Source organism: Mauremys reevesii, linkage group 3, assembly GCF_016161935.1.
Source record: "Mauremys reevesii isolate NIE-2019 linkage group 3, ASM1616193v1, whole genome shotgun sequence".
NCBI lineage: Eukaryota > Metazoa > Chordata > Testudines > Geoemydidae > Mauremys > Mauremys reevesii.
In genome coordinates, this window is record NC_052625.1 from 54,119,093 (window position 1) to 54,131,592 (window position 12,500).

The window sequence follows — 12,500 nt, forward strand, 5'->3', positions numbered from 1 at the left end:
TCTAAAAGAATGAATAGCCAGCAAGTTTCACTTAAAATACCTCAAACCGTTTTTTTCACACTAATCACAACATTTTATGTAGTATTGTATAAGCAAAGAGGTGGGTTTAGGCATCTAAGAAACCCTCATTTGTGTGGGAGTTCAAACCAGGTATGTCCCAAACATAGATTTTATTTCACTACTTAGGAAACACTTAAAGTTGTATGATCTTGAGTTGAAATAATGTTTAAATAAAGAATTCCAGGTTCTTATGAGAATTCACAGTTGTGAGATTTTTGATTAAATTAGCCCTGAAAGCACCGAGGAAGATTTTTAGTTTATATGAATAAATTGCATTTGAGGAACAATAAGAGATTAAGCTCATCCTCAGTTTTTCATCTTTCCTTCTCCCACCTCTCCTGCCAAACAGGTGCACCAAAGTCTCCTATAAACTGCTGTACCCTTCTTTCTCCTGATAAACATCTTGCTTCCAGCTATTGTTGGGGCTGGGAATTGGAAGCAGTAAGGTGTGTGTCACTTGAAGAAAATAAGCCAAGGATTGAGGAGGTTTTTCTATCATTAGAGCAGGAATCTTTGCCCAACCTGTTCCATTTCTCAGCTGCTTGGACACCTTTTCTGATCCTTGGAATATTACCATTTCTGCCCATCTCTTCACAACCCTCCTTCAAATAGTGCTGTTTGCCTACCAGTCCCCAGTAGTTGTCTAAGGATTAAGATGCACATACTGTATATTTCTGGGTAGGAAACACCTGTGATAAGGTAGAAAGGCACTCTATAAGTCCCAGTGTTTGAGGGGTTAATGCAGATCCCTCCCTGTAACATGGGTAATCAAAGGTGGAGTATATTAAGTTAAAGAGGAAGTGACTGTGGTGGTGGCTACCTAGGAGAAGGGTGTGAAAGAAGCTGGAAACATCTCTGACAAGCACTGAGGTTCGTTGTTCTGAATGGATTATTTTTGTTTTTATTTATTTGGAATCCTTTGTTTATAAATCAGCAAAAGAAAGCCTTGAGGAAGAGGATTCAAACTGCCGCTGCTGAGTGTTATTCATCTTCCCTAGTTGTTCCCACTGACTTACATGCCAGTGTGTCCTGACAATGTTATCAATCACTGTGCTTGACAAATGCATTATGTACATTCTATTGTATTCTAATCTAACTGTGGGAAACTTGGATGGATTTGTTTTCTCTCATAGGGTTATACTGTATTAGGGTCTCATCCTGTTACTGCTAAAACAGATGGATGCACCCATTTGTAAACATTATGAAACTACTTTCCATATAACATGAATGACATTCTCTGTTCAAGAGAGGCCCTGAACTGGAAAAGCAGGGGTTTTGCAGATCAAGAGTGAAGTACCTTGGAAGAGATGTGTTGGGAAGCTTGCATAGCATTTAACTTACCTAGAGTATGCCTGGTTTAAGATTGTGTGCATTAATACCTACTTTTCAGGAACTCTGAATTCAGTCACAGATTACTAAGGGAAAAGTAAACGAGACAAATCGAGATGCATTATCAAAAGACTCATTTGTGAGTCTATTCTAACTACAAACAGTACATATTTGTTATAATTCATCTTAGTGTTTCCAGGGATTGCCATTTACACATCCCTCCATGGACCAGGGAAGCAGCTATGCCAGAAACGGGAATTCATCCCTGGGGAAAAAGTAGATAGATGACACTTTGGAACAAAGCCAGCATAGATGTGGAGAGCCCTATACTCAGTTTAATAGTTCTGCTTCACTGATGGAAGGCTTGGCTACATAGAGCTTGTACCAGTGAGAGTTGGGTGGGATTTTATGATGGGGGATGAATGGTAACAGTGGGGCCCTGAGGTTGCAGTAGTGGTTGCAGAGTTGCCTGAGGAGTTTTTATTTATTTATTTAGAATTTAATATTTTTTTAAAGTCAAGTATACAAGGCTCTGGGTTCCCTAATATATAATTAACAAGACAATAAAATCCCAGCAACAAAAATAACAATTTTAAACAGTGTGAGATAGCAGGGCCAGGGAACAGTGGGAGAGTGGTAGAAGGGAGATATATAAACCCTAGGCTAATTAACATGTGGTTCCCTGTATACTAAGGAAGGTTACTAGAGGTTAATTGGAGCACCTGTAGTCAGTTGTGGCACTGTCAGGAACCTAATAACAAAACCCTGCTTCAGGCAGACAGGATGGTGCAAGGAAGGATTGAAGACTGGAGTTTGGAAGTGTGTTGCTGAGAATTGAAAGACCAGAGAACTGGAGGAATGGAGACCCTGCCCCAACAGGGCAGGGAGACTCCCTCCCCCAACGTCAAGGACCACCTTCCCAGGCCACTAGGCACCACAAGAGCAGGAGCAAGGGTGGTGTCCTAGCCCCTCCACCAAGAAAAGCACGGGACTCACCATACCAACATTGGCCGTTTTTCCACAACAGGAACACATCCAGCCACCTACAAATTCTTTTGGCCAATGGATTCCATTCTTTCTTGACACCTCCAGAAAGCTGTTATACTCAGATTTGACATAGACAATTTGCTCTGCACCTTTACTCATAATTTGGACTGGTGCGATTTAGGCATTTTTATTACTATTTAGCTAATTGCTCCTCCCTTAAAGGCATACGCATTTTCCTCATCAGTCTCTGATCAGAGAAGGGTGGGCACCCCTAGTTACTTCTCAGGGCTTGTCTACATGGTGATTTAGTGCGTGGAAAACCAGGATGTGAATGTACAGTGCACTAATTTGCTGTTAAATGTTGCTCTTGACCATCAGGATTTGTATGTCTATGTTTCAATCCACTGTGCTCACAGAAAATAGCTTAGATTTGTAGTAGGGACAAAACCTCTTCAGTAAAGAGTTCTGCTATTTGATTTGTCAGCAGCCTTAAAGGTTTTCACAAAATATCTTGTGCTGGTGATAGCATTTCTAAGGGCATATCTACACTACAGACTTAGGTCTACCTATGTTAGGTTGACCTACAGCCACCACAGTAAGTACTGAGGTCCTGCTATCCTCCTCCTGTTGGTGATGTGTGTCTTCATCAGGAGTGCTTCCACCAACTGAAGAGGGGCAGAATGGGGGGCTGAGAGCCAGAACGTTTAGCTCTGTGAAGCTCCTCGCTGGGGGCCCAGCTGCCCCCCAAGTCTCTTGCCTCCCCATTTCCTGCCGGGAACAGGGAGCTGGGCTTCTCACCTCCCCACTGGGAGTGGGGGCAGCTACCTGGGCTACTTGGCTCCGTGATCACGGACAGGAGAGCTGGGTGGACGCAGCCAGGTTCTAGCTGCCCAGCTTTCTTGTCAATTTCAGGGCTCCAGCGTGGAGTCCTGAAATTGACAAGACAGCCAACAGTCAATGTAAGTATCTAAGTATCTATACAGACACTGTGTCTCCCTAACTACATCAACATAAGCCCTATGCCTCTCGTGAGGTAAGGTATGTCTACACTACGGGATTACTCCGATTTTACAGAATTCGATTTTTGGCAACAGATTGTATAAAGTCGAGTGCATGCGGCCACACTAAGCACATTAATTCGGTGGTGTGCGTCCATGGTACCAAGGCTAGTGTCGACTTCCGGAGTGTTGCACAGTGGGTAGCTATCCCATAGTTCCCGCATTCTCCTCTGCCCATTGGAATTCTGGGTTGAGGTCCCAATGCCTGATAGGGCAAAAAACATTGTTGCAGGTGGTTCTGGGTACATGTTGTCAGGCCCCCTTTCCCTCCCTCCCTCCCTCCGTGAAAGCAATGGCAGTTTCGTGCCTTTTTTCCTGGGTTACCTGTGCAGACGCCATACCACAGCAAGCATGGAGCCCGCACTGCTGACCATCACTGTAAGTCTCCTGGGTGCTGGCAGACGTGGGACTGCATTGCTACACAGCAGCAGCTCATTGCCTTTTGGCAGCAGATGGTGCATTAGGACTGAAAGCCATCATCCTCATACAGAGAGGGAGTGACTCCGCCAGGTCATTTCCCATTTTCTGCCGAGCACCCAGGAGATGATGAGGGCTAGCAGTCATAATGCAGCATCTTCTGGCAAGCAGCCAGGAGATGATGATGGCTTGCAGTCTTAATGCAGCATCTTCTGCTAAGCACCCAGGAAATGACAATGGCTAGCAGTCATACTGCACCGTCTGCTGCCAGCCTAAGATGTAAAAGATAGATGGAGTGGATCAAAACAAAAAATAGACCAGATTTGTTTTGTATTCATTTGTTCCCGCCTCCCTCCATGAAATCAACAGCCTGCTAAACCCAGACTTTTGAGTTCAATCCTTGAGGGGGCCATTCTGTGTAACAGTTGTTTGTGTTTTTCCTTGATGCAAAGCCTCCACCTTTGTGGATTTTAATTCTCTGTAAGCCATGTCGTCAGTCGCCCCTCCCTCCATCAGAGCAATGGCAGACAATCGTTTTGCGCCTTTTTTCAATGCAGACACCATACCATGACAAGCATGGAGCCCGCTCAGCTCAATGCAGCAGTGATGAACATTGTAAGCACCTTGCGCATTATCGTGCAGTTTATGCTGAACCAGAACCTGCAAAACCAGGCGAGGAGGATGCGACGGCAGCATGGTGACGAGAGCGATGAGGACATGGACACAGAATTCTCTCAAACCACGGGTCCTGGCACCTTGGAGATCATGGTGTTAACGGGGCAGGTTCATGCTGTGGAACGCCGATTCTGGGCCCGGGAAACAAGCACAGACTGGTGGGACCGCATAGTGTTGCGGGTGTGGGATGATTCCCAGTGGCTGCGAAACTTTCGCATGTGTAAGGGCACTTTAATGGAACGTTGTGACTTGCTTTCCCCTGTGCTGAAGTGCCAGAATACCAAGATGAGAGCAGCCCTCACAGTTGAGAAGCGAGTGACAATAGCCCTGTGGAAGCTTGCAATGCCAGACAGCTTCTGGTCAGTCAGGAATCAATTTGGAGTGGGCAAATCTACTGTGGGGACTGCTGTGATGCAAGTAGCCAAAGCAATCACTAAGCTGCTGCTACCAAAGGTAGTGACTCTGGGAAATGTGCATGTCATAGTAGATGGCTTTGCTGCAATGGGATTCCCTAACTGTGGTGGGGCGATAGATGGAACCCATATCCCTATCTTGGCACCGGAGCACCAGGGCACCCAGTACATAAACCGCAAGGGGTAATTTTCAATGGTGCTGCAAACACTGGTGGATCACAAGGGACGTTCCACCAGCATCAATATTGGATGGCCGAGAAGGGTTCATGATGCTCACATCTTCAGGAACACTAGTCTGTTTAAATGGCTGCAGCAAGGAATTTACTTCCCAGACCAGAAAATAACTGTTGGGGATGTTTACGTGCCTATAGTTATCGTTGGGCACCCAGCCTACCCCTTAATGCCATACACAGCCATGAAGCCATACACAGGCAGCCTGGACAGTAGTCAGGAGTTGTTCAACTATAGGCTGAGCAAGTGCAGAATGGTGGTAGAATGAGCATTTGGACATTTAAAGGGTCACCCCCTTGATTGACTCATTCCCTGTAAGCCACCCACCCTCCCCGCTTCAATCATAGCTTGCTTGCAAAGGAAATAAAGTCACTATCATTTAAAAACCATGTATTCTTTATTAATTTATTATAAAAGTAGGGGGAGAACTGACAAGGTAGCCCGGGTGGGGTGTGGGAGGAGGGGAGAAGGGAAGGAAAAGGCCACTTCAAAACTTGTTGAATCTCAGCCTTCTGTTGCTTGGGCTGTCCACTGGGGTGGAATGGCAGGGTGCACGGATGAGATCGCATTTTGCATCTTAATATTGAGTGCCTGCAGCTTTGGTGTTAGAGATCACAGACGCAGGGCTGGGCAACAGAATTTGGCTTGCATGTGGCCACGGTAAGCCATTGTCTTTCGGCTTCTGCAACCTTCATAAAAGCAGCACCCTCCTTTCCCATACCAAGCAAAGCCCGTTGAGTGCTGCGGTTTTCATGTTAATGTGCAGCAGCAGAAACCAAACTAACCCACCCACCCCTCCGCCCAAATCCAGTTCTCTGGGATGATTGCTTTACCCCTGCCCCCATCGCGTGGCTAGTATCAGGGAAGATCCCTGCTAGCCAAACACGAACAGCTCAGCTCCAGTGCCCCCCCACCCACCCACCGCTTGGCTAACTGCGGGGAGGATTTATTTTCAGCCACAGGCAAACAGCCCAGTAGGAACAGCCACCTCTGAATGTCCCTTTAATTAAATTCCCATATTTCAACCAGGTTACCATGAACGATATCACTCTCCTGAGGATAACACAGCGAGATAAAGAACGGATGTTGCTTGAATGCCAGCAAACACCGGGACAATACGCTGCCAGTCTTTGTTATACAATGATACCAGATTACTTGCTACTAGCATGAAGTGGTAAAGTGTCCTACCATGGAGGACAGAGTAAGGCTGCCCTCCCCAGAAACCTTCTGCAAAGGCTTTTGGAGTACCTCCAGGAGAGCTTCATGGAGATGTCCCTGGAGGATTTCTGCTCCATCCCCAGACACATTAACAGACTTTTCCAGTAGCTGTATTGGCCGCAAATGCATCCCAAGTCCTCAGTGCAAATTAATCATTAAGAAATGCTTGCTTTTAAACCATGTTTTATATTTACAAAGGTACACTCACCAGAGGTCCCTTCTCCGGCTTCATGGTCTGGGATACCACCTTGTGAGGGTATTTCAGTCAGGCTGAGAAAAAGATCCTGGCTGCTGGGGAGAACGGTGTGCTGTGTGCTCTCTGCAAGCTCATCCTCCTCCTTCTCCTCATCTTCCCCATCCGCAAAATCCTCAGGCATGGCTGAGAGTACCCTCTCCTTGGAATCCATGGTCAGGGGTGGAGTAGTGGTGGAGGCCCCCCCTAAAACTGCATGCTGCTCAGCGTAGAAGTGGCATATCTGCGGCTCTGCCCAGGAGCGGCTGTTTGCTTCTTTGGTTTTCTGGTAGGCTTGTCTGAGCTCCTTAACTTTCACACGGCACTGTAGTGAGTCCCTATTGTGGCCTCTCTCCATCATGCCCTTGGAGATTTTTTCAAATATTTTGGCATTTTGTCTTTTGGAACGTAGTTCTGCTAGCACAGAATCATCTCCCCATACAGCGATCAGATCCAGTACCTCCCGTACGGTCCATGCTGGAGCTCTTTTTCGATTCTCAGACTGCATGGTCACCTGTGCTGATCAGCTCTCCACGCTGGGCAAACAGGAAATTAAATTCAAAAGTTCGCGGGGCTTTTCCTGTCTACCTGGTCAGTGCATCCGAGTTCACATTGCTGTCCAGAGCAGTCACAATTTGAACCGGCAATGTCGATTTCAGTGCTACTCTCCTCGTCGAGGAGGAGTACAGAAATCGATTTTAAGAGCTCTTCATGTCGAAGTAAATGGCTTCATTGTGTGGAGGGGTGCAGGGTTAATTTGATTTAACAATGCTAAATTCGACCTAAACTCGTAATGTAGACCAGGCTGTAGAGTTATATCAATGTAGTAGGGCGCTTACATCAGTGGGACAAGTCTGTAGTATGTACACTGACATAATTAGGTCAATGTAAGGCAGATTATGTCGACCTAACTGTGTGGTGTAGACCAGGCCTAAGAAGACAACGCAACGCCTTTACTCTTACCTCAGTGGCTGGCTCATTTGAGGATCCTCTTCTCAACAAATTCACAGATAATATACATTACATCCTTCAAATCTTTACTAAGTTGGGACTCCAGGTAAACAAAGAGAATTCATCCTTAGTACCATCCTAGAAGACAGAATTTATAGGAGCACTTCTGGATTCCACAGCAGCTTACCTCATAGTAGGTTCAAAATCAAAATTATAAATAATTTACTAATAATTCTCAGACAGCAGTACGAATGTGTCTAAAAATACTAGGTCATTTCATGCACATTCATCACTCCTCATACTAGACATCACCTTTGCTTTATGCAAGGCTGGTTGTAGTCATCTACCTACCAAGCAAACACCATCCAGATATGGCAGTGCAGATTCCACAACAGGTCCTATCATCACTAAACCACTGGAAGTAACCAGTCCAAGTACGCAGAGGTGTTCCGTTTTCTGCCCACAGTGGGCCCCCTCTGCCCACAGTGATGTTAGTAATGAATGCTTCCAACCTCTCATAGGGAGCATACCAGAATCAACCTTAGACCCAGGAACTATGTTCAATAAACAGGTCTCAGCTTCATAAATACTTTAGAACTGAGAGCAATCTGTATAGCATGTGTGATGTTCCCACCTTTAATACAAGGCACAACAATACAAGTGATAAAAGATAACACTATAGTTATGTTCTATATTAACTGATGAGGAGGACACAGATCTTCTCAACTGTACCAAGAACCTGTTCACCTATGGAGCTGGTGCATCAGGTTTCAGATTACCTTGATAGCCATTCATCTACCAGGATCAGTGAACAGAGGATCAGTTGAACAGACACTTTCCTTTTGACCATAAATGGTCTATTAAGGACTCAATCTTTCAAATGGAGTCACTCAATTATAGACTTGTTTGTCACAAAATCAAACAGAAAATGCTGCCTCTTTTGCTTTAGAGGAAGTCTGAATCCAGGATTGCTATCTGATGCTTTCCTTATCTCTTATTCCCAGGCTTAGATGTACACCTACGACCAGTTCCTTTAATTCTGAGAACATTGAGAAAGTTCAGACAGGATGCAGCAAAGTTGCTATTGATAGCCCAGTGAGGCCCAGACAGTTTTGGTTCAAAGACCTGTTAAGACTCTTGATACAAACCCCAAAAACGTGGCCTCTGGATTTGGACATAATCTCCCAAAACCATGAGGAAGAACCTTTCATCCAGATACAGAGTCTCTGCATCATACAGCCTGGATGCCAGCTGCCTAACTGACATTGAGAAGTCATGTTCCAAAGACGTCCAGAACATCCTGATCCATAGCATAAATGATTCCAGAAGACTCACTTGCAGTTCCAAATAGAAGCATTTCACTGTTTAGATGAAATAGCATTTCTCTCCATTTTAAGCTGACATTCCCTTTATTTTGGATTACTTTCTCTCTTACAGTGCTTTGGACTTTCGGTTAGCTCTACAAGAGTACATGTAGTGGCTATATCTGCTTATCATCCTCCAATACATAACCACACTGTATTATTATACCCTACAGTGTCTAGATTCCTCAAAGTGTTGATATACGTATTCCCTCCAGGCAGGATAGGATCTCAATGTAGTGTTGGCTGGGTTCATTGGACTCCCATTCAGATCAGTAGCATCATGTTCCCTATACCACCTTTTCATGAAAACAGCTTTCTTATGGGCAACCACCTCTGCATAGGAGAATTGCAAGCTCTGATATCAGGCCCATCTTATACTACTTTTTCAAAAGGATTTGGTACAGCTTGTGGTTTGAATTCACCTGCAAATAGCAAAACTAGTTACGATCTCTGGGCTTGATGGCCATTTACTTGCTCATAGAGGCACATCCAAGTGTTAAGAGGTATCATATTTTTAACAGGACCACCATTTTCAATTCAAAGTGTTGTCTTTTGAGCTGACATAGGTGCACCATATGTTTGCCAAGAACTTAACAGCGATAAATGTCCATCTCCCGATTGGGAATACATGTATTTCCTTTGTCTGGAATATTGATTTCTCAAGGATAGCATCTTGGAAGGAGTCCAAGGATTTGTTCATATCCCCACTAAAGTGCTGAAGTCACTACATTTCTTTTTTAGAATGATTGTCTTTATGGAGTCCCCTCTTGGTTTACGTGTACCCTGTGCATGCGAGATGGGATTCTTTTGGCCAGCTGTGTGTACTGGGGCTGCTTCTCTAGCTTAGGTGCCATCACATCCCTTCTCTCCCACACCTGAGGCATAAAGGGCAAAGCTGGTCCAAATTTCTCTCCGTTCCTTCTTAACACTCATGGCAGTTCCGCAGAAGCCTTGCAGTCTGCACATATTCTGCACACTATGCGATTTACTTAGCCTTGTATGTAATAGTATAGTGTAATTTGTGTGGTTTCTCTTTTTCATGCTGTCAGGGTTCCCTCCCCACTCTGAACTTTAGGGTACAGATGTGGGGACCCTCATGAAAGACCCCCTAAGCTTATTTCTACCAGCTTAGGTTAAAACTTCCCCAAGGCACAAATTCTCCCTTGTATCTTGGATTAGGTAAACGCTGCCACCACCAAGTGATTCAAACAAACAAACACTTAGGGAGGGCCACTTGGAGCCCTATCTCCCCCTTAATATTCCCCCAAGCCCTATGCCCCCTTTCCTGGGGAGGCTTGAGAATAAATAAGATGAGCATAGACCAACCTTGGGGTTTTTAGGACACTAAAACAAACAATCAGATTCTTAACAAAAACAAAACAGGAGTACTTGTGGCACCTTAAAGACTAACAAATTTATTTTAGCATGAGCTTTCGTGAGCTACAGCTCACTTCTTCGGATGCATAGAATGGAACACACAGACAGGAGATATTTATACATACAGAGAACATGAAAAGGTGGAAGTATGCATAACAACAGGAAAAGTCTAATCAATTGAGATGAGCTATCATCAGCAGGAGAAAAAAAAACTTTTTGAAGTGATAATTAAGATGGCCCATAGAAGGTGTGAGGAGAACTTAACATATGGAAATAGATTCAATTAGTGTAATGACCCAACCATGCCCAGTCTCTGTTTAGGCCAGAGTTAATTGTATCTAATTTGCATATTAATTCGAGTTCAGCAGTGTCTCTTTGGAGTCTGTTTTTGAAGTTTTTTTGTTGCAAAATTGCCACCTTCAAGTCTGTCACTGAGTGGTTAGAGAGGTTGAAGTGTTCTCCCACTTGAGCTTCTTAACCCTTTACAGGTAAGAGGATTTTGTGCCTCTGGCCAGGAGGGATTTTATAGTACTGTATACAGAAAGGTGGTTACTCTTCCCTTTATATTTATGACAAATGCGTACTGTGGAAGGGGGAGGGAATTAGATACATTTTAATTAGCCTTGATATCGGTCTTCCTCCCCACCACCCCTACCACTCCCAGCCATACAGGGATACTAACATTATGGCAGAAGGTAAGTCACCAGTGTTAATGTCACTCGTATGATTCTTGGATGCCCATTAAAAATGGGCCCTTCCAGTACCTTCTTTTTCTTGAAGAAGGATACATTATTGACAGATGTTTTATCTGTTGCTCTTTCACCAAGCATACTCAGAGAAAGATGGAGGCACAAATGAAATTTTTCCTCCTAGAGAATTGATCCAAGCCTTCTCAGACTTTGAGAGAGAAGAGCTACAGCCAGGCTTCAGACAGTGGGCTGGTGAGCCGTGATTCATTTTGATCTCCTGAACTACATATACTCACAAGAACTGTTCAGTCACACTACACTGGTATCAGTGTCTGATGAGCAGAAAGAAGCACCAATCCAAAGATGAACCTCAGGCACAGGCTGCCATTCTCATTACATGGCAAGAAACAGAAGAGTCATCAGCTGCATGACTTCTCTTGGGCTCATTTATCCAACAGCCATAAGCCTGACAAAACCCATGCCAGTGACCCAGTACTGACTTCCAAGACAGCACGTTTGGCACTCTCTAAATCAGCAAACTGCTGCCCTCGATACCAACCCTTTGGTACAGACTATGGTGCTAACTGCCTTGGTACTCAGAGCCTCATTACAAGTGCCTCTGTGATTGTAGCCCCAGTATCTTCCACCTCAGTACCAACTACATCAATGGTACCCACTATTTCAGTTCTGAGAAACTTATTGGTGGACTCTGTAGTGGAGTCCCCTCTCTTCAAAAAAAAAATAAAATAGAGAGGTGATAGCTAAACCACCAACCTTGTAGCCACTGGTACTGCAGGTCAGAGAGGTATCCCTGGTAGTGACCTTTCCTATACAAAGATGATACATATGAAAGACCTGTCCCTTTCTTAGAGGAGGTGATGTAATAATTGGGTCCTAGCACGCCTACTTTAATTGTTAGCCTAACTGATAAAAATTGGGTAAAGATTCAAAAATTGTTACAGTAATTGTTATATAAAACTATTTTTAACAAGTTAAAAAGGATACAAAAAACTAAATTTAAACAAAAACGGTCTACTATTACCACTCAAGGACTGTGTTAAAATTATGACTGGTAAATAAGAGAAGTAAAAAATGAAAATTCAATAAGTCAATATTGGTGTATCAAAATTAGGCCTAATTAATGGACAAAATAATGAAAGGATAGATTATTTCACTCATCCCCTTTTTTGAGCCCTTTAAAAGAGACTTTGGGGGAGAAGAGGGAGAACTTTTTACGATCACCACAGGTGTAGCAGAAAAATTGTTTCCATAACACCAGACCTTAATACTCCGATGGGGACACTAGTCTAGGTGTAGTAAAAAGAGGTCTGGGCTTCATAGGGGGTCACCCTATCTGGTACCTCCCATGTGACCTCCAACTCAATATTTCTACCCATTCCAGTCATGGTTTAAACACATGGTTAAAAGCTTAGGCATACATCCCTGTCATCTCAAAAAGAGCTGACAGGAGGTACTGAGTCCCTGCTAAACGATCTGAG

General features: G+C 44.2%; 1 protein-coding gene across 24 annotated transcripts in view; it reads left to right on the top strand.

Moving 5' to 3' along the window:
• DNAH14 (dynein axonemal heavy chain 14) overlaps nucleotides 1-12,500 on the top strand; it is a 459,746-nt gene that overhangs the window by 293,316 nt on the left and 153,930 nt on the right. The window lies entirely within an intron of this gene.